At 37.4% G+C, this 23,660-nt stretch overlaps 1 non-coding gene across 1 annotated transcript; it reads left to right on the top strand.

Moving 5' to 3' along the window:
• The first annotated feature begins 10,474 nt into the window (after positions 1 to 10,474).
• Positions 10,475 to 10,582, top strand: LOC133865091 (small nucleolar RNA R71). The gene has a single exon (XR_009899623.1). It is a non-coding gene; the product is annotated as a small nucleolar RNA R71 (small nucleolar RNA).
• Positions 10,583 to 23,660: the final 13,078 nt, after the last annotated feature.

Genomic DNA, 23,660 nt, shown 5'->3' with positions numbered 1-23,660 from the left:
AGTTTATACTATCCGATTTTATTTGTTTTTTATTTCTAATTGTTTTACTTCAAGTCAATTATTGAGATGATTCCTAGATATCTATTGTGATTTCCAAATACATGTGATGATTTATGATAGTTTCATTTAATTGATTACTTGAGTTTTTATTTATCAAAACGTTTGATATTCATTGTGTTTCGTTCTACGGATACATTTAATGATTTGGTTTAAACTGGATATCTTTTATGATTTGTGCAAAGAACGGATTCATTAAATAATTTAATTAATTTTTCTAAGCAAAGTAGAACATATATAAGATTTGTATGGTGAGAACTTCGGATATGTATTGATGAACATGAGAATATGTTGCTACGATTTGGTGAGTGTTGATTCTAAAACCTTAGTACCTTTTCTTTTGTTTTACTTCATTTTATTTTATTTTTCTTTTATTCATAAAAACCTCAAAAAATTGGAACTAGGTTAAAATATTATTAGTTTAAATAGAAATTAATTTTCACAACAGAATTCACTGTGGATTCGACCTCGCACTTGTACACACACACTATATTACAAACGATTCGTGCGCTTACGAGTATATTTAAAACTCACAACAAGGTTTTGGCACTGTTGCCAGGGAATTGTTTTGTTTGTGGAAATTAATTTTTATTTAAATTGATTTTATTTTTCTACTAGTTAAGGTAGATTTGTGTTTTTTTTATTTTTTTTTTATTTTTTTTTTCTCTTCTTGCAATTTTTGTTTCTCTTTATTTTTTTTTTGTTTTTTTTTTCGTTTTGGTTAGTATCTTGATTTTGTTTTCTTTTTTTTTTTTTCTTTGCATTGTCTTTTGTTTGTTTTTATTCTCTTCTTCTTTTCTTTTTCTTTTTTTTAAAAAAAAAAAAAAAAAAAAAAGAGTTTCTGTCATTGTTTTGCAGCTTTGGTGAGATAATCCATGGAATTATACTCGAGCACACCAACGCAAAGGGCACCACCTGCGGCAGGTCAGTAGTTGAAACTTTGCCAAAAATTTATTTTTGGTCCATTTTGTGAGTCGATTATCTAGTTGCTGAGTTAAACAGAATGGAGGAAGAAGAGCTTCAGAGTCAGCTGATGGCTAGAGGGCATTACATGATTGATGAGGATGAGTCCAGCAATCCTCATCATGAGCATGTTCAAGCCACCATCACATTGGAGAGTAAAGACGTTGTTAAGGAGATTGCTAATGAGCCAAGTCTAGAAGATCCGTTAGAAGAGAGTTGTGCTCAATTCGAATTTGATATGGATCTTGACATGCTATGTGAGCAAGCTAAGGCCTTACTGGATTCCACTCCTAAGATACGACCTGAGAATGGGGAAACCACAGAGATATCATTCCCTTCTTCATCAGCTGCTGAGGAGGAAGAGTCTATTGAGCCCCCACCAGCTCCAAATTTGTCCAATGACAAGGAAATGAGTACTGAAGCTCTTTCCTTCATCACCATCCCTTTTAAGACACTTCATGAGCCTCAAGCTTCAGTTCTTCAATGTCTTAAAGAGCCATTTTATGATAAATTTGTCAAGGATCTATGCACACAAGGTCACAAATCTAGGAATCATCTTACTAAGAAGATCCTTCGAAACAAGCAAGTAAGCTACCTGAGATAGCGAAACATTCTGCCAAAGGGCTCTCAAATTCTAAAGAAGAAAGGGTGGAAGGGATTAGTTGGACATCCCAATGATTGGGAAAAGTGCGGTAACTTTTCTTTTCCATTTTATTTTCCGCACATTTTCTTTTAGTCATTTTTCATTTCATTTTTGTCTTTGCTTTTTTAACAGCAATTGACCTTGTGATGTGTGTTTCTATGAGAAATATTGTTGTTAGTTTTGTGACAGGTGTGCTCGTGTTTAAGTTTGGGGGACGCCCCGGCCTTTTTCACACTTTGATGTTTCTTTACTTCTGGTAATATATTTCTATACTGCACATTGAAGACAATGTGTAATTCAAGTTTGGGGGTATGGAAAAACACTATGTCTGTCTGTTTGTTTGTTTGTTTATTTGTCCTTTTGTTCTAGAAAATTTTCAAAACAAAATCGACAAAAATATTGTGCTAGGTTGTTGATTGAGCATGAGTACATCGTAACTATGGTTTGCATATCATTTGTTTGTTTAACGTCTTGAACACTGCATGTCATTAGAAATCTGAATCTTTTGACTCGTCTGTTGGATTTGAGAGATATCACTTGTTTGAATTATTTATCACAAGCATATTAGCATTGGTTCTGTGAGGTATGAGATTTGAATTGATGAATGTGTGTCTTAACATTTGTAGGATGATTTGTTGATGAAACCTTGGCTTAAATTCAAAAAAAAAAAAAATCCAAGAAAAAATAATATAATCAGTTTGAGTTCTCATTAAGTAACCGGACCTCTTGCCTCACTAAGCATTGAGCGTTCACATAAAAAGATGAAAAATTCAATCTGATTGATTGTATGGCTAGTTTGACTTTGTAGCCTTTCTGACTTGAGTAAGTAAGCCCTTAGGAATGTCTCTACATCTAGTGCCCTAAAACCATCTGGTTTGGGAATCACTGGCCAAACACTCGTTACATAGGTCAGTTAGAAAGCTTAAGGGAGTTAAGCATTGCACAGCCTACAAAAAAAAAAAAAAAAAAAAAAAAAAAAAAAAAAAAAATTGATTTAAGCCTTGGTTGTTTTCATCTGGCAAGATGAATTTTGGGGTACAAAAGCTTTGAGAAAAAATTAAAACCTCATGAGTCTCTGTTAATCTCACTTAACACCTATTTGAGCATGTGTTGTCTCAATTTTTCAGCTATGAGTTGTTTAATTTTTGATGTCTTGATGATGATATGATGTTCAACTTGTTAAACTTGCTCATGATGTCTGAACCATGTGTTTGTGTGGAAGTCTTTGTTGGACAACAACATAGTTCTTTAAAATGTTTGCGGGTATCATTTCTGGCAAATCCTCACGAGACTTCACTCATCCTCTAGAGAGTCCTAAAGGTTAAAAAGGCTTGTTGCATATTGATGGGCCCCATGGTAGGCCGAATCTTAAAGATCCCTTACAAGTTCCAGATGGGCCAATCACAAAGTCAAGGGCGAAGAAGATCAAGGAGGCAATGCAAGGATTGGTACAATCCACTTGGGCCGAGTTTGCAAATTTATCGAGCAAGACTCCAACATTCAAGATGGGCTTGAAAGAAGAAGAACCAACTTTAATTCATGTGATACAAGCAACAGATGGGGGCGGCATAGCCTAGTGGTTTCTTGCAAACTCTTTATTTCACTAAGTATAGGCATGTGGGCCTATTTTTATGTTTCTATGGTTGTAGGCCTTTAGGCCTATTTGTTTTATTAAGTGGACTTCTTTTATTAGCTATAGAAGTGTAGTTTAGGATATTTTGGGCTTGAAGATGTTCAGCCCATGTCTTTTAATTGATGTAGGCCATAGTAGGGTTAGGGTTTCATAGAGAGGTTTTAAAAAAGACTTGTAGCCGCATATGCTAGACAAGTTGATTGTGAATGAAGTTTTGTTCTTCATAGAAAACTTTTTAGTTTTCTCTACTTGTTCTTGATTGAACTAAGAACTTATCAAAGGCAAACCCTTGTGGCGTTCTCACCAAATCTAGGTTCTTGAAACAAGATTTCAACGGGTCTAGATTCTTTGGACTTGATTCTTGGCTTTCTTGGGTAGATTTCAATTTGTTTGTGGGTTCAAAAGGGGATTTCATCCTGCGGGTTCACATCACATATGCTAAATGCAATTTTTCTCTCCCACAACAGCGAACTTTTGTTTCATGCTTTGATTTTTGTTTTGCTAAAGGACTAGCAAAATGTAAGTTTGGGAGTATGTGATGAGTACCAAATATTGTATATTTGGACCCCTTAATTTACATTTGTTAAACCTTTAGCTTTGTTATTTTCTAATATTTTTTGGTTAGTTTTGGGGTTTCAGTGTTTTGTAGGACATTGAGATAAAATTGCGGTACTTTTGTGGAATTTGCAAAGAAGCATAAAAAGAAGTTGTCAGAGCCATTCAAGCACGGGTGTTAGGGCTAACGTGGCAAACGCGAATTTCCGTGCTCTGACAGCTACTGAAACCCTAAATCCTAGCATTCTTTTCTCCTATTAGGGTTTTGAGGGGTAGAGGTGCCATTTTGAAAATATGGCTCTAAACCCTAGCATTGTTTTCTCCTATTAAGGTTTTGATGGGTAGAGGTGCCATTTTGAAAATACGGGGTTTAACCTAATGTTTTACTATAAAAACCCATGATAGGCACCACTTTTTCATTTAGACATTGTATATACACATTTTTTTCAAGAGCATGTTTTTAGCTCTTTTCTTTCTTTTGTAATTTAGTTTAATTTCTTTCTATCTTCTCCATTTCTTTAGTTTCTTTTATTTTTATGTTTTCATTACAAGTTTGTTCAGTGTTTTTATCATGTGTAACTAAATTCTCAACTAAGGTTGAGGATGAAGCATCACCATTGATTAGCAACAACATTTTCATGTAAGTTTATACTATCTGATTTTATTCGTTTTTTATTTCTAATTGTTTTACTTCAAGTCAATTATTGAGATGATTCCTAGATATCTATTGTGATTTCCAGATACATGTGATGATTTAGGATAGTTTCATTTAATTGATTGTTTGGGTTTTTATTTCTCAAAACGTTGGATATTCATTGTGTTTCGTTCTACATATACATTTGATGATTTGGTTTAAACTAGATATCTTTTGTGATTTGTGTAAAGAACGGATTCATTGAATGATTTAATTAATTTTTTTGAAGCAAAGTAGAACATATATAAGATTTGTATGGTGAGAACTTCAGATATGTATTGATGAACATGAGAATATGTTGCTACGATTTGGTGGGTGTGGATTCTAAAACCTTAGTATCTTTTCTTTTGTTTTACTTTGTTTTATTTTATTTTTCTTTTATTAATAAAAACCCCAAAAAATTAGAACTAGGTTAAAATATTATTAGTTTAAATAGAAATTAATTTTCACAATACAATTCCCTGTAAATTCGACCTCGCACTTGCACCACACTATATTACAAACGATTCGTGCGCTTGTGAGTACATTTAAAATTCACAACATAGTCCAATACTCAAAAGAGGTAGTAGATAGCCTCATCCACATCTATCGAGGTCGGTAGAAGGATTCTGACAATCTTTGTACTCCACTTCTTCCATTTATGCACATTCATCTATATGATTGTGGACAGAACCACAATCCCATATACACATAAGTGAGTCAACTGTTTTCAATAATATAATGACTACTGATTAATTTAGAGACACATATTGCAATTATAACAGTTCTTTATGCACCGTTTCATTAACAGTTCTACATGCACAATTTCATTAACAATTTTATATGCACATGCAGTCTCATTCATTAGTACAATCTTCCTTGTTTATAGATGTCGTGGGCCTCTAACCCATGACACGGTATTATCATTTATGGATGTCGTGGGCCTCTAACCCATGATACGATATTATCACTTATAGATGTCGTGGGCCTCTAACCATCTCCGGTCCTAACCATCTCCAGTCTTATCATTTATAGATGACGTGGGCCTCTAACCCCTGATCTTTCTAATAACAAGTCCATATCTTATAACAGTAAAATATGCAATGTTCCAAACAAATCACATACAATTAAATAAAGTAGCAATCACAATATTATGGAAACCAGCATCATTTATACATGTACAATTAAATAAACCGTAAGCATGATATTAAATAAACCAGCATCACTCTCAGTAAGTATTTTAGAAATATTTACAGTTCTTTTCTGCTTTCTGGGAATACTCACACAAATGATCACTGCAACACAACTATTGTGTACATGTGATAGTGAATTGGCATCAATCACTACAAACTCATCTTAACACCATTACTATTTCTGACTTCTAAACCTTTTGACATAATTTCCAAATATTGTTTAGACATAATAATGGCATATAAAATAGATCGGTTTGCATATCCACATGTTTCTACGTGGGCATTATTACGACATTTATTTATTAATGCCTTAGAAATTTATACATCAAAAAAGACATCATAATAGCATTAATATGCTTATTAATCAAAAGCATATATTATAATAGCATTATAATGTTAAAAAGTATAATATCCTTTTTATAAAATAGACATAACAATTCTATTAAAGTAGTCATAGTATTTTATAAAACTTGGAAGTGGCATAACGAGTTATAAAATAATTCTTATTTTATCCTTTTATAAAATTCGTCAAAGTAACGGCACTTTTTATAAAACCTTTTAGAACTTTGGGCGGTGCAACGGCGCTTTTATAAAATGTCTCTTTTTATCCGGGCATTATGACAATGTATTTTGTTAATTAAATACGTCACTTTTTAAAAAATCTTGTTAAACACCACATCAAACATTAGATAACCTATTAAACTTATAAATCATAATAACATTAAAACAAAGTTTAAGAAGGCTTACTAAAAATATCACAAGTGGGATATTTTAAAAAAAGACCCCACTACACTTAACAATGATTGGCCGAGTGAGAGAGAATTTCTTATTTTCTTATTTTCCTTTTATTTCTTTCTTTTCCCCTTTTTCTGTTTGAACTGAAGCAGGGGAGAGTATAAGAAGAGTTCTTCTTTGCTACAGGCCGAGTCACACACACACAGAGAGATTCTGCTGAAAAGCAGCAAAGAGAAGAGGAAGGACTTCCTCTTTTATACTGTGAACTGAGAGAGAGATGAGAGGAATTTTGAGAGTTCTATTCTTTTGCAAGAGGTGTAGGCCGTGTGAAACACAGAGAGAGTGTTTGCTCTCTCTTTGGCCATGAAAGAGACAGAGGGAAAGAGAAGAGAGCCACTATTTTTATTTTAGAAAAGAACCCATGTTGCAGAGAGGAAAAACAAAGGAGGAGGAAGAAGAGAAAAGAGCTTTTGCAGTTCCTTTTTGCTACAGAGGACCGAAAGAGAGAGAGGAGAGTGATCCTTTCCTATTTTTGGGTTCTAGCTGACTGAGAGATGGAGTGTTTTCAGAGACCCCATTTTGGTTTCTCTGCAGAAAGAAACAGAGAAAGAAAAGAGAGAAGAATAAAAAAGGAAGGAGAAGAAGAACTGCGTGAATGAAAGGGGGGGGGGGGGGGGGGTCTTCAATATATAGTGAAGTGGACGGCCAAAATTGCTTGGATTTGATCTAATCCAATGGTTGAGAAACAACTTGGGCAGCAAGCTTGGGTGAGATATTTTGATAAAATATCGGTTACAGGTGTTCATGCGGTTCAATCTACACTCTGCAACGCTATGTCAATCGATCTCCATTTCTGGGCGATCGAGCGTTTATCTCCAGATTAATTATTTATTTTCTACTTCGATTTATAGTTTTAAGGTCTGATAACTTATTTAATCAGTTTAGAATTTTTACACGCCTCAAATATTAATGAATATTTAACCTTTATAAATATTCTTATATTCTTTTATATTATTATTTAGATCTTAAATTCTTTTTTAAGACGTTATATTTTTATGTCTTCAAATCTGGGGCACTACAATTTTGAAGTACGCAGACACTAGAGCAATCAAGAATATCTTGGGGTAATTGTAATGTATCCAAAACTTTGTGTTTGTATTTTAATTGGTTACATTCTGTTGAAAAAATCACTATTATGTAATGTTGCTGCTTTCACAGGGATGCCGTATATTTCAGAGTCTTCAGATATTCAGAGTTTATTTCTCTGATGTGGAAAGAGCTGTTTTATGACAAGTTGCAAGTGTCACAAGCTTCATGAAGGCTATTTCAGTGTTCAAGGAAGATTCTGTGTAGATTCCAACTCAGAGAAGTCAGATCCCAAGCAACCGTCCGGACGATATGGTGTTCCCGTCCGAACGCTCATCATTTAGCAACATCCGTCTGAACGAAGAGAACTTTCGTCCGGACGCCCATCAGTGTCTAGAAACTTCGAACTGTTCAAAATTGCATCCGTCCGGATGTAATGGCAAATCATCCTGACGCTATTAAGAGTTCGAGAAGAATCAGTGTTCAAGTTCATCCGTCCGAACGACGTGGAAATTCCGTCCGGACGGCATTCAGAGTTCGACAAGTAATAGGGTTTCTGTCTCAAACACAGATATGAGAAAACAGCTGCAAACCGTCCAGATGATGTGGTGTTCCCGTCCGGACGCTAGGGCAACACCGTCCTGACACGGCCTTGATATAGAAGCTTTCAGCGCTATTTTGGAAAGGTGGTTGCATTTGATCGTCCGGACGCTCGGTCAAGCAGTCTAGATGCCCTCTAGTATTTCAATCATAACTTTCTACTCAAATATTGGATTGGGATGAAATAGGCATCATTGGAAAGCTAACGAAAAGATATACAACCTGACTGTCCATACGGCCAAGAGAAATGTCCGGACATGCGCCCAAAACCGTCCGGACGCATTTCATGCTTCCAAGAAGATTTCTGCGCACGTCTCAATGTTTTTATCATAACTTTCTGCTTGAGTATCGAATTGAGACGAAATTGGTATCGTTGGAAAGCTAAGAAAAAATCCTACAACTTGTATGTCTGGATGACGTCAAGAAGGCACATAGTCGAGACGGAAAGATAGTAGAGTCCGGACAGCCTCCAGATATGCACTGTTTCTAAAGGATATCACAGAAACCCATCTAGACGGGGCAAACTTCCGTCCGGACAGTCGACATACAGAGTTATTTTTTCAGCAGATTTCAAGGTCTCTTGAAGCCTATAAAAAGGGGGCTCTAGTTCTGTGTTTTGTACAGAATTCGGTGATGAATTCCATAGTGCTTTGAGAGGGTGTTTAGGGAGAATCGAAGATCCGCTAGCTCTCAAGCTATTGCCGGTGTGTGCTCGTTGTTTGTGTGAAGTCTATCTTAGGGGTCGGTCCTAAGGTAAAGGAATCCATCAAAAACCCCTTCAGGTGGAAGATCTGGTTGGGAAGCATTCGTGTTGGACTACACGTCAAAGTTAAAGGTATGACTACTGCATAGGGTTATGTGAGTACGAGTGTCTTGTAACTAGCTTCGTTTTTGGATAGTGGATTTCCTGGGTTTGGCTGCCCCGGAGTGATTTTTTCTCTTCATAGAGTTTCCACTTCGTAACAAATATCTTGTCTCATTTAAATTCCACATTTAAGATATTTGTTTGCACACAAACACACACTCTTGGTTTAAATTAGAAGTCAATAAATTATTTTCACTTTGAACTCAATTTTCTACCCATTCACCTTCATCTTCACAATACCCTTTTTACTCAAATTTTTGTATCTGCAATTCTCATAAAGGGTCTTCCCAAAATAATAGGTAAAGGTAATGGTATAGGGGATTCTTCCATATCTAGCACAATAAAATCAACAGGTATGATAAATTTATCTACCTTTACCAATACATCCTCCAAGATACCTCTCGGTATTTTAATGCTTATGTCTGCCAATTGTAAGGTGATCGATGTCAAGAGTACCACACTTACCTCTTTTGTCAAAGCAACTTTTTCATGTGCCTGAAACTTCCTTTTATGAGTGTAATAGTCCTTTAAAAATTTAACATAAGAAGGAATTTTCTGAATTGCATCTAATAAAGGAATGTTAACTTTAACTTTTCTCAAAGTCTCAAAAATATCCAGAAGTTGCTTTTCTTTCTTTGGCTTTACTAACTTTTGAGGGAAGGGTCCTTCTCCCTTTCTCTTACCTTGGAAGTTGTGGCTTCAGTTGGAGATGTCGGTATTGTCTCATCAATTACCACATTGGTGTCAATGGTATTCCCACTTCTAAGGGTTGTCACAACCATTAGTTGCTCATGTCCTTTTGGATTGGGTATTGTTTGGGATGTAAATCCGCCCATCTTTCTCTTGGTCAGCTCTTTGATCAATTGTCCTACTTGTGCTTCCAGTCTTTAAATAGCTTGACTTGTATTGGCCTCCAATTTTTGAATAGCTTGAGTAGTCTGAGTATTGGTCTGTTGTTGCGTAGTCATAAATTAGAGTAGAGCACCTTCGAGGTCATTCTTCTTTGGCTCCGGATTTAGTTGGACCGCTTGTAGTGGAGCTTGATAGTTATTTCCCTGCTGGAAATTTATGTGTTGCCCTTGTGAATTTTGCACATCCTGATTGTTACTCCATGAAAAAAGATTGGGGTGGTTTTGCCACCCTTTATTGTAAGTGTTGGAGTATGGATTGTTCTTTGGAGGATAGTTATTTTGACCTACATAGCTGGCTTGCTCCTAACCCAGCTTCCTCTCCATGGTAGCCATTTGAGTTTGAACTCCACATTTGTATTCACTTCATATACGCCATTTCCTTTGAGTCCTTACCTCCCTCGGGATGAGAATTGTTGGGAGTTCTCACTTAAAGTCTCAAAGAGTTCTATGGCCTCCTCGCTATTCTTCGCCATTCGCACGCCTCCATAAGCTGAATCTACAAGACTTTTGTTATAATCATTTAAACCTTCATAAAAACTTGTATTTGATCTTCTTGAGATAGGTTATGATGAGGGCATTTGAGAAGTAGCTCATTGAAGTACTCCCACGCCTCAAAGAATAGGTCTTTATCTTTTTGTTGGAAGGTTTGAAATTCCCTCTTCAATTGCCTAGTCCTTTGGGCTAGGAAGAACTTTTTCAAGAACATTGAGGCTAATTCCTCCCAATTGTGAATAAAGCCTGCAACCAAAAATTGCAATGAGAAGAATAAAACAAAAATATACCTAAACTAGTAGAAAAATAAAATCAATTCAAACAAAAATTAATTTTCACAAATCAACAAATTCCTCTGCAACGGCGCCAAAAACTTGTTTTGCAAATTTTAATTAACTCGCAAGCATACGAATCATTTGCAATATAGTGTGTGCAAGTGCGAGGTCGAATCCACAGGGAATTGTGTTGCGAAAATTAATTTCTATTTAAACAAATTATATTTTAACCTAGTTCCGAATTTTGGAATTTTCTCGTGCAAAATAAATAACTAAATAAAACTGAATTAAAAAAATAGATAAAAAGCACTAAGGTTTTAGAATCCACCTCGCCAAATCAAACACCACATTCTTGTATTTTATTAATACACTCGATAAACAATTAAGCCATATTCATTGTTCAAGGTTCTGTAAAAATTATATTAAATCATTAAATGAATCAAACTCAATAACAAATCACAACAAATATCCAATTGAAATCAAATCATCCAATGTATCCATTTGATAAACAAATCACAATGGATATCCTCTTTCAATCAAATGATTCGATGTATCCGTCAGTCGAAACGCATTGAACATCCAACTTTTAATAAATAATCATTCAACTAAAAGACATAAATCAATTAATTGAATATTGAACTTGAACAATATTTTGATAAATATAGGGAGTGTATATATAAAATAACAAGAACATGCATTATCAATGATGAGGTTTCATCTTTAACCTTAGTTGAAGATTTAGCCTCTCATGACTAAAGATAAAATCTTAACTTAAATTGAAATTATCAAAACTATTAGTCTCTTACAAAATAAGAACTTACAAGAAGAAAACTTGAAAAAGACGTGTCAAGAGCTGCTCAAACAACTCTTAGGAAAACGTAAAAAAAATAATATCTGCAACTGCGCCTCCACATCCGTTCTCCTTCACCTCCCATTTACAAGAGAAAAGAACAAATATATACTACTGGGTCATAGGGTTTTCGGGGCTACTACAAGAGAAAAACGATCGTGTCTCCTAGTTGCTGCCCTTCACGTGTTTTTTTTATGGTTCAAAACAAAATATTTCCATATTTTTATGTGGCACGTACGAACACATTTAGGTCAAAACTGTGAAATTGTCTCCATGCACCGCACACATGCACGCCCAAGTGCACGTACCTTCCTAAGGAAAGTAACGTGTTTCAATGCTTCTAAGTCTAAGAAAAAAAAATCTATGTCTTTGGGTCCCCATTCGTATGACCTGAAGACAATTGGAGCCTCCACACATCCACGTACTTACAAGAGTAAAGCAATATGTATATAGATATATAGTCCCTCCTCCACGTCCTTGAGAAAAAACATGCATGTCTCTTTGCTCTTTGTTGTGCATAGGTTTAGTGCCCAAGTCTGGAAATAAGCACGCGTCCTTTATTTCCTTAATTAAAAGGGAAACATGCATTAACATGTATATGTGCTAGCAAGCCTTGGAAAATAACATGTTTCTCAGTCCCTATCATGCTTGCATGGGCTCTAAAAACTTCTTTTCCCACTTCTTTGCAATTCCACATAAATGCCACCATTTTCTCTCAATTAGGGGTCCAGATATACAATATTTGACACTCATCAGTATGTGACTTAGCACCATATGAAAAAAAACGAAGAGACCACGGACTTGAGGGTAAGACCTCATCAATCGAGGGAGCCTGACATGGGTATACCCAACAAGAATGATTTAACAAAGGGCCAAGCTTCAGCCCCATTAAGTCCAGAGGCTCAACGAAATGTAAAGGCCCAAATTGAAGAAATCCTGATGATGCAGTCTAAAGAGTTCTAAAAACCCTTGTTACTGTCCAATTATCCATCATTTTCAACACATTCCTAGGTCTAATTTGAAGTTCAAAATCTTATCTTTCCAACAAAAAAGGTTTCAGTCCAGTTGGAGTTGCGCGCCAAAAGTTATGACCATTTGAAGTGGAGTGGTCAGGCTTCTCGAGAATATGTATTAAGGTTGTTGTTTGTCCCCTTGTCTGCTGCCCCACTAATTGATGATTGTTTTCTACCATTATTACTTGTTTAACTTCATTAGATGCTTATGCTATGCTTAGAGGGTTGTTCTAAGCTTATATAATACTTGTGTATGCAAGTGTAGGGCACACTAGAGTTTTGTATTAAACACCAGCCTTTGGCTTGCATGGGGAGAGTTCTCTTTATATCTCTGTATCTCTTTTGTGTGATCCTTAGAGTGGTGAGTTTCTAAAAATCTATATCCATTGTTGTAATCCTCGTAATATTCTACATCCCTTTGGTGTTACCTCTTGGGTGGTGAACTTCTACATTTCATTTTGAGTGTGAGTTTGTGTAGTTGTTTCCATCTTCATTTCTGTCTGGTATCAACTATATACTATACTTTTTCACGTGTTTCTGAAATATCAATGTTTACCTTATCAGCTACAATATGTTTTCAAGAGAAAGATTTTCATAACAAAAATGGTAGTTGTTATTGTAAACGAATGATAAAATGAAATGTCGGTTCTATGCGAAAATTCAATGATTATTATATAGCTGAGATGGTGAACTTATACCTTCACATGTATGGACGTGGCTATCACCACGACCGTATAGATGTTGTTCCTTTGGCTGTAGGTACAGCGGATGTAGATGACGACCTCGTAGCTTTGTACCTGGGATATTACCACTGAAGCTCGACGCGACAATTATAATGAGTTGGACCATGGGTTGTCCATTCTTTTGTATATTTTGTATATGGCATGTGTTGTTTGTGACATGTTCATGTGATAGCCATTCTTTTGAGATGTAATGAATATTTTGCTAAGCCTTAAACAGATAGACTTTCGTATGGCTCTTTTGTTGTAATTAACTATTTATGTTTATAGATGTGACTTCTGCTGCTCAGATTATGTTTTCCGCTACATAGATGTTATTAAATGTTGACTCTAAATATCAGGTACATATTATGGGATGTGTACCACATGTTGGCTTTGCGACAAGTAGTCATGCCACTGTGATGACTCATTTTATGCTTGTATATATATTAAAAAAAAAATAAAGGTCGTCACAAACTGTCTTCTCTAAGATATGCTTGATTTCCCTATTCGATAATTCCACTTGCCCACTTGTTTTGGGATTTTGGGGATGGTAGGGCGTGGCAAATTTATGTGTGATGGAGTAATTAAGTAAAAGGGTTTTGAGAAACCGATTGCAAAAAAAATGCTTCCCTACATCACTGATGACAGCCTTTGGTGTACCAAACCAACTAAAAGTCTTTGCTTGAACAAACTTGACAACACCCTTGTGATCATTGGTTTCGGTCACAACCGCCTCTACCCACTTGGAAAAATAGACCACCGCCACAAGAATATACTCACATTTGAAAGAAGGCGGGAAAGGTCCATTGAAGTCTATTCCCAAAACATAAAAGATTTCTACAATTAAGATAGAGTTCAGAGGCATCATGTCCCTTCGGGACATTGCTCCAAGGCGTTGACATCTATCACATGGCCCGACACAAATAATACACGTCCCCAAACAAGGACGGCCAGAAGAGTCCGCTCTGTAAGACCTTTGCTGCGGTCTTTTTAGTGGTAAAGTGTCCTCCACAAGCCAAAGTGTGGCAAAATGTGAGGATGCTATGAAATTTGCTCTCAGGAACATAACAACGGATGATCTAATCAGTACAATAATTGAATAGCTCTGGATCTTCCCAAAAGTAAGATCGGATCTACTTGAAAAATCTTTCCTTGTCTTGCTTGGACCAGTTAGAGGATTTTACCTACGGCTAAGTAATTGACAATGTTGGCATGCCATGGTGGTTCCTTTTAAGTAATCTCAAATAGTTGATCATCCGGAAAGAAATCATGAACTGGAATGGGATTAGATGACTCAAAAGGATCCAGGAGAGGTGATCAGTGATGAGTGCCAACTATTGCATATTTGGACCCCTTAATTTGCATTTGCTAAACTTTTAGCTTTGTTATTTTCTGATTTCTTGGTTAGTTTTGGTGTTTCAGTGTTTTGCAGGACTTTGAGATAAAATTGCAATATTTTTGTGGGATTTGCAAAGAAGCAGGAGAAGAAGTCTTTAGAGCCATTCAAAGCACAGGTGTTAGGGCTGACGCGGCAGCACCTTTGGAGAATCAAGCACCTAGAAGGCGCACAAGTGCTCGAGCGTGATGTCACTCGAGCAACCCAAATAGTCGCTCGAGCAACTATCAGGGCTAACGTGGCAGGCACAAATTTCAATGCTCTAATGGCTGCTGACACCCTACACCTTAAACCCTAGCATCCTTTTCTCCTATTAGCGTTTTGAGGGGTAGAGGCGCCATTTTGTAAAATTTGGGTTTTAACCTAATTTTCTGCTATAAATACCCCATGCTAGGCACCACTTAGAAAATCAACTTTCTTCAGAGATGTTTTAACTCTCATCTTGTTCTCTCTTTTGTAAGTTTAAATTTCTTTTGTATTTCCTTTAATTTATTTAAAGTTATTTAGTCTCTTTATCTTCTTTCTTTTTTCGTGATTTTACTTTATTTCTTTATGTTTTCATTTCAAGATTGTTCGGTGTTTTTAGTCATGAGAGGCTAAAATCATCAAAACTAAGGTTGAGGATGAAACCTCATCAATGATAACACCTACACTCTTGTCATGATGTTCGTAAATTCGATGTTTTTATCATTTTATATTCGAGTTCTATTTCAATTTATTGATTTATTTCTTTAGATTGAGAATTTCTTTTAAGTGGATATTTGTTGTGTTTCAACCGATGAATACATCAATTGATTTCTTTGAGATTGGGATATCCATTGTGATTTGTCTGACAAACGGATACAATGGATGATTTCTACTCTAATGGATAATCGTTGTGATTTGTTTTTGAGTTGGATTCGTCAAATGGTTTCACACTTTGTTTAAGAACTTGAATATCAAGCTCCTTCGAATCGAATATATGAATAGAATGCAAGAGTATGGTGTTTAATTTGGTTTGGTGGATTTTGATACCTTAGTGTTTTGTTTGTTTACTCATTTTTATTTCTTTGTTCTAAAAAAAAAATCCAAAACGCGACTCTAGGTTAAAATAGAATTAATCTAAATAGAAATTGATTTTTTTTTGTTTGCACACACTTCCATGTGGATACAATCTCGTACTTGCATGCACTATGCTACATACGACTCGTGCTCTTGCGAGTAAAATTTGCACATCAATCAGCCACAACATTTTTGCTTCCCTTCTCATCCCGTATTTCTAAATCAAACTCTTGTAATAAGAGTATCCAATGAATCAAACGGGGCTTGGTTTCCTTCTTGGCCAACAGATGCTGCAGAGTAGCGTGGTCAGAATAAACGAGTACCTTGGTTCCTACAAGAAAAGCTTGTAATTCTTTCTCAGTGGTAGTATAGTCCACTTGAGCATACAATAGAGTCTTACTAGCATAGTAAATAGCATGAGGGAGCTTGTCCTCACACTGTCCCAGGACAGCACCCACAGCATAGTCGGATGCGTCGCACATGATCTCAAAGGGAAGAGATCAATTGGGAGGCTTCATAATGGGGGTGGAGGATAGGAGAGAGCGAAGCTTCTCAAATGCTTAAGAAATCCTTCATCAAAAGTGAAAGTGGTATCCTTGGCAAGAAGATTACATAAGGGTCTTGATATCTTGCTGAAATCCTTGATGAAGCACCGACAAAAGCCGGCATTTTTTTAGGAAAGAACGAATTTGCTTGACCGAAGTAGGCGGTGGAAGATTGGCAATTAGTAAATGTTGGAAGATTGCATCCAATTACTTGCCTATTGCTCTTTCGAAAGGTAAACGTTCTTGTACTACCCAACATCCTATTAGTAAGTTCGTATCTTGTAATTCTGTCTACTTCACTTTCTTGCTTTATTTCCCATCTCTCTAGTGGTTCTATCCCAAAGACAGTGCATGATGCTTTATTTGACTCTGGTGGAGGCGAGCCACAAAAATGGAAATCGAGGTCTTACTTCAAAATGGGACTTGCGAGCTTGTTCCCTTACCCCAAGGTAAAAAGAATGTTGGTTGCAAATGGGTCTATACTGTTAAGTTTAACCCTGATGGATCCATTGAAAGATTGAAAGCTCATCGGTTGCTAAAGATTATACCCAGACGTATGGTCTTGGTTACGATGAGAAGTTTTCTCAAGTTGCCAAAATTTCTTTTGTTCGCGTGTTTATTTCATTTGCTACTAGCTAGATTGGTCCTTGTTTCAATTGGATATCAAAAATGCTTTTTTACATGGGAACTTACATGAGGAGGATTATGCAGAGCAACCACCTGGGTTTGTTGCTCAAGGGGAGTCTCAGGGCCATGCTTGTACATTAAAAATGCCTTATATGGTCTCAAGCAATCACCGATACGATGGCATGGTTTGGAAAGTTCTCTGAGGCAATCTTGGAGTTTGCTCTACAGAGACGTCAGACAAAGTTTTCAGTATTTCATTCACATGCTAGTGCAGGCCATATTCTCCTTGTGGTATATGTAGATTATATTGTGACTATTGGAGATTATTCAGGAGGCATCACCTGATTTGGGGAAACTTCGATATTTTATGGGTATTGAAGTTGCTAGATCTTGGACAAGTGTCAATTATCTCAAATAAAGTATGTACTTGATTTGTTAGAATAGTGTCTTATGGGTGCTCATTTTGTTGAGGTTCTAATGGATATGAGTTAGAAATTACTCAAGGATGAAGGGGAATTATTTGAGGATCCTTCCAGGTGTCGCCCTCTAATTGAAAAGTTGAATATCTTATTATCATCAAGCTAGATATCTCATATGCAGTTAGCATTGTAAGTTCTTGGAGGTTCATCGAGTTTCACATTGAGAAGTTGTTACTCATATTATCTGGCATTTGAAGAGCGCTCTTGGTCTTGAAATACTATATAGACTTTATGGACAAATCAGGGTAGAAGGTTTTATTAATGCAGAATGGGAAAATTCTCCTTCAGATAGACAGCATCCTACAAGATATTGTACATTCTTAGACGGTAATATGGTCACTTGTAAGAGTAAGAAACAAACAGTTGTGGTACGATCTAGTGCTGAAGAAGAGTATAGGGTAGTACTAGTGAGTAGACTTAGCTTACAACTTTTTCTTTAGGAGATTGGGTTTTCAGCTTCGACTCGTATCCCATTGTTTTGTGATAACTAGGCAGGTTTACATATTGCATCTAAGTATCTAACCCAATTTTTCGTGAAATGGCCAATCATGTTGCGGTTGATTGTCATTTCATCTGAGATAAGATACTCAGTGGAGATATATCTACACCATTTATGAAGGTGACATGTTCAAAAAATCTTTGTGTAGTAACCAATTATAGTTTATTTATTTCAACATTTCCTAAGGTCCCTCAAGCTATAAATACTTCATTAAGGGGTGACCACTGACCAGCCATATGATGTGTAGAACCCTAGGGGTGCATGGCCAAGAGAGAGAAAAATCTATTTTGTCAATCTTTCTAAGTGCTAAACGACCTCTGGAGTGAACAAAGAAAGAGCTCACTCTCTAAGCTTCTAAATAATCATTGAGGAGGGTATCCATGGCGTGTCAAGAGCATTCAAGTATGTTTTTGAATTTTTCCAACACTAAGGTATGCGATTTTGTCTTTCTTAAAGTTTTTATTGAATGAATTTTAAAATTTGATTCAGGAAAAATAAAAGTTTCAATCTTGGTCTTTCGTTGCTGTTGGTACAGTTTCTGGTACGGTGACGTGTTGCCTTGTGATTCGTTGCCTTCCTCGATGTTCGTTCTCCTCGTAATCTGCAAAATAACAAACGGCTCGTCGGACTATGGGGGTGCCGACCGGACCCCCACTCCGATGCCTAAGTCAGTTCAAACTTATTTTCTGGAGAATATTAGTAATTTCTAAAGCTCGGAGAATGTGCTTGTTTTTAATACCTGGAGTAGTAGTCTTATTTATAGGCTCACAGTTCACAGTTATAAAACTACTAGAGTGCTTGGAGCATAATCTAATTAGGAGTCTGAGTCCTAGATCACATAGTCTTGAATCTTATCTTTCTAATTAGGAGTCTGAGTCCTAGATCACATGGTCTTGAGTCTTATCTTCATAGAATTCAAATTGGGTAGTAGAGTCCAAACTGGATATGACACTCTCTTTAGCTAATGTCATTCTATTAGGTACCTTATCCCATATTTGATGGGATAGAAGTCTATCTTGATATACTCGGAATATACGTCTTTTTGGAGATAACGAATGGTCTTATAAATTGGGTCTAATCTTGCTGGGCCGACCCGATGGGCTCGGCCCACATGTCTTTGGAGCTAATTATTTCTCCAACAGTTACCCCCCTAATTCTCTTATTTGAATTTAGAATGTAAGAGAATTAAATACCTCAATTTCTGAATCTGGATCTTCCATAATCTGTATCTGACAATTACTGCCTCTTTCAAAGTAATTATGACGAATAATGCCTCGAATCTCTGGAAGGATTAGAATTCCTGCTCCTTGTCGATCTAGAACTGCTGTCAAAGTTCTAATTGGACTCTGATCCTTTATTAGACTTATAATCTGATATCTTCTTAGACTTCTGATCTGATCATTCTTCTTATCTGATTGGACCATAAGTCCTATCCCAATTCTACCAGGGATAACTGATACCTGATTTCCCTGAAGTAGTTGCTAAATGTTTATCTCCTCCTTGGATCGGGTTGAGTGGATCCAACTTGTGATCTGTCATATTACTAATAGCAACTTCTCATAGATATCTTCTTCATAAATGCCTCTACATAATATTGTTGGTCGGGCCAAAGTTGTAAAAATGATCTCCTACTCTCGGTAGGAGATGGATCGGACTGATGTAGTTGATTTCACCAAGATTGTGGTGAAATGCCACTCTGAGAGAACACTTTGCGTACAACTTTCCTGAGATCAAGGTTCTGTCTGACAAAAAATGGTAAACCGTTTTCCGTTGAAGAAAAGGCTTAACATACCCGAAGCTTCTTCATCGGTAGTGCTTTGTAGACCGCTTCCACAAAAATCTCTCTTGGGGGCTTCGGAGGCCCAGACTAGCGCTGAGGCTTTGGTTGTCCGAGACTTATAACGACTAGGGGCTTCTGCTGGCCCGAGGTTTTGTGCTTGGCGTACCGAATCTTTTAATCTGAACACCATCTAGCTTGGTCTCACCTGTGAATATCTTTATTTTCGAACTTTGTAATGTTTGAATTCTTTGTTATGGAAAAACTTTCCATGACAAATCAATTCTCACTTATCCTCTAATAACTTGAACAAACAATCGGTTTGCGTAAGTTAACTCCGAGGAGGGTAAGAAAAATCTTTTGTTTCAAAAATCTTTTTGTTTTGAACTCCGTGACTAGGAGAGAAAAAATCTTTTGTTTTAACCTCCGTGACTAGGAGAGAAAAATCTTGCTTTGAGTTATCCTCCTTAACTTAAACAAACAATCGGTTTGTGTAAGTTATGACCGAGGAGGATATGAAAAAATCTTTTAGAAGCGATGAACTTACTTGGTTATTTTTTGTAGAGGTGATATCCCCGTATGGTTTGTTATAGAGGTTGTCTCCCCGTATCTTTGTTCGAGTTGCTCCTGAAAGATCTTAATTTGAGAGTTTGGTGTAGCTTCAGTGATTTTCCCTTTGTAAAAGCTTTAACTTTGTTGAGCTACCCCCCATAGCTTTAGTCCGCGACCGCGGGCTAAGTTGTTCGAGGCGGATAGTCAAGTCCTCTTGGTATCCTGGACGATGGTGTAAAAGAGATCTCGGAGTTCGGAGTGAGTCTCAGGGCTTCAACCTTCCTAAAGCTTTTCCTTCCTGAAACTTTATCATTCTGCAGCTTTGTCATCCTAAAGCTTTGTCGTCCTAAAACTTTATCTCCCTGAACCTTTTCCTTCTTGAAGATCTGTCTTTCTAAACCTTTACCTTCCTGTTTGTTTTCCTGAAGCTTTATCATCCTGAAGCCTTATCTCCTTAAACCTTTACCATCCTGAACCTTTGTCATCCTGAAGCTTTGTCATCCTTGAAGCTTTTTCATCCTGTTTACCTTTCTGAAGCTTTTCCTTCCTGAAACTTTATCTTAATGAGCTACCCCCCATAACTTTAGCTGTGACCGCAGGTTAAGTCGTTCGAGGTGGGTAGTCAGGTCGCTAAGCTTTACCTTCCTTTCTGAAATCTTTGTAACCTGTAAAAGACTTTATATATTACTGAAATGAAATCATAACTTGAAATCTTTACCTTTTAATTTCTTTATCTCTGAATGCTCCAATCTTTTAACGTCTGGAGACCTCCAACCGAGAGGTTTTCTCGTCTTGGTGTCCTTTCCATAACCATTTCGGGTCGTCCGAGGAAAGGACTCGGGCCGATTCTATCTTGGATGTTCTTGTCCTTCCGAAAACCTGCAATCCTGTCGTCGTATCCTTTCCATAACCCTTTCGGGTCGTTCGAGGAAAGGATTCGGGATGATTTCTTTCCCGAACATCCCCACCATAACTCTTTCGAGTCGTTCGAGGTGGGGAGTCAGATGGACGCTGATGTAGCTTGATCATCTTTGGAGAAGTTTGATGAAGAAGTGCTTCCATTCTGTCTCGGACTGCTGCTTTATTCTTAGCAGAGATCAATCGATACCTGGGGACTGTCTGTTCTTCCTTGCTCTCGGTGTTGGATAGACCGAGAGACTTTTTCTTTTTCTGCTCTCGGTGTTGGACTAACCGAGAGGCTTTTCCTGCTCTCGGTGTTGGACTAACCGAGAGGCTTTTCCTGCTCTCGGTGTTGGCTAGACCGAGAGACTTTTTCTTTTTCTGCTCTCGGTGTTGGACTAACCAAGAGGCTTTTCCTGCTCTCAATGTTGGACTAACCGAGAGGCTTTTCCTGCTCTCGGTGTTGAATAGACCGAGAGACTTTTTCTTTTTCTGCTCTCTGTGTTGGACTAACCGAGAGGCTTTTCCTACTCTCGGTGTTGGACTAACCGAGAGGCTTTTTCTTTTTCTGCTCTCGGTGTTGGACTAACCGAGAGGCTTTTGCTCTCGGTGTTGGATAGACCGAGAGACTTTTTCTTTTTCTGCTCTCGGTGTTGGACTAACCGAGAGGCTTTTCCTGCTCTCGGTGTTGGATAGACCGAGATTTCTTTTTCTGCTCTCGGTGTTAGACTAACCGAGAGGCTTTTCTTGCTCTCGGTGTTGGACTAACCGAGAGGCTTTTCCTGCTCTCGATGTTGGTTAGACCGAGAGACTTTTTCTTTTTCTGCTCTCGGTGTTGGACTAACCGAGAGGCTTTTCTTGCTCTCGGTGTTGGATAGACCGAGAGACTTTTTCTTGTTTTCTTTGCAAGTTTGTCTCCTTGGCTTTCGGTGTTGGACTAACCGAGAGTCTTTCCTTGTTTTCTCTGCAGGGTTAACAAAGTACTGCATATACTAAAACAAAATAGCAGAATGCACAGTAGCACTATATATCCTTTTCATCCGTCGAGATGATTTTGTGATCCTTTCACTCACGACAGGAGTGAAGCCTCAACACATGAGTCTATTTTATCAAAATATATATACATTTCGGCAAAGCGTACAAGTGCATGCATATATATATATATATATATATATATATATATTTTTTCTTGGTTGATAAAAACCAACATTTATCCTTACTTTAACATAAATCATAGTTGTAAAAGAAGAGTATGTACTTATCTAGTGAATTCGATGAAGATGAACTGTCTTATTTGGAACTCCTTATCCTGCACGCCACTCGATATTGTGCTCTTTGGGAGAGTTCCTCAAACTGGACCCTCGGCACGTGACTGTGCACTTAGGAGGATGGCAAATCTAGAGGGGTCCTCAAAGTGTGCCATTTGGAACTAGGAGCTCGGGCATAGTCTCCTCGGGATAGTACCCTCGGAATAATACTCTCGGTATGTGTCATCTCGGTATATACTTTTCGCCTCGGTAGAATACCCTCGGATCAAACTTCTCGGATTATACTTTCTTCTCGGTATATCACCTCAGATCTAACTTTTCGCCTCGGTAAAACACCTCGGATCTAACTTTCCCATCGGTATATCACCTCGAATCTAACTTTTCGCCTCGGTAAAACACCTCGGATCTAACTTTTCACCTCGGTAAAACACATCGGATCTAACTTTTCACCTTGGTAGAACACCCTCGGATCTATCTTTTCACTTGGTTAGAACACCCTCGGATCTATCTTTTCGCCTCGGTAAAACACCTCGGATCTAACTTTTCCCTCGGTATATCACCTCGGATCTAACTGCTCACACTCCTCAAAGGTTTTTTTTTTTTTTTTTTTTTTTTTTTTTTGGTGTTCTGACTCAAGATCTCGGGCAAAACTACTTTTTGTCAACCTGTGAAAGAAGAAACAACTCACCAAGTCCAGAACATTCTATAGCTAGCCCATCACTCACGATTTTGGAATCAGCCAAAGTCATCCACATCATCAAGGTTTTTCAAAACCTTTCTCAAAACGAAACACCGAACCTTCTTTCCAATTCGCGACGCACTCAGCAAAACCATATCTATTTCTTCTTGACCCATCTTTTCCATTCTTCTTTTCTAGGACACCGAAGGTTCTAGATCTTTGAATGCAAGCAGGGGCTTCGGATTGTTCAGTTCATGATTCTCTCGACAACACAAGCTTGCAAGCAATCGTAATTCTTGGACTTCCAGCCGCCTGAGGTCTTATTGATCCGCTCCAGTTGGAGACCTGAAGACTCGCCTTGACTAGTCGTTGAATATCTCCTAGAGGTGGGGAACCCTGGGCGCCTTGCAAGGCGAATCTGTAGTCAAGATCGGGTTGTTGATCTCCCACAGCTTGTTGATGTAGTTTCAAGGCAAGAGCAACGTGGTTGCCTCTTCTTCTTTTCTTTTCTCTTTCTTTTAATGAGCCAAAATTCCGAGGACCTTGTCTGGAAAATCTTTCCAAAGTCTGCCCTTCAACTGATTTTCTGAGAATCTTCTACCATCCGATTTCTTCTCCAAGACACTGGCGG

Source organism: Alnus glutinosa, chromosome 3, assembly GCF_958979055.1.
Source record: "Alnus glutinosa chromosome 3, dhAlnGlut1.1, whole genome shotgun sequence".
Taxonomy (NCBI): Eukaryota; Viridiplantae; Streptophyta; class Magnoliopsida; order Fagales; family Betulaceae; genus Alnus; species Alnus glutinosa.
The sequence above is the reverse complement of the archived record's forward strand: the minus strand, read 5'-3'. Positions and strand labels throughout refer to the sequence as shown.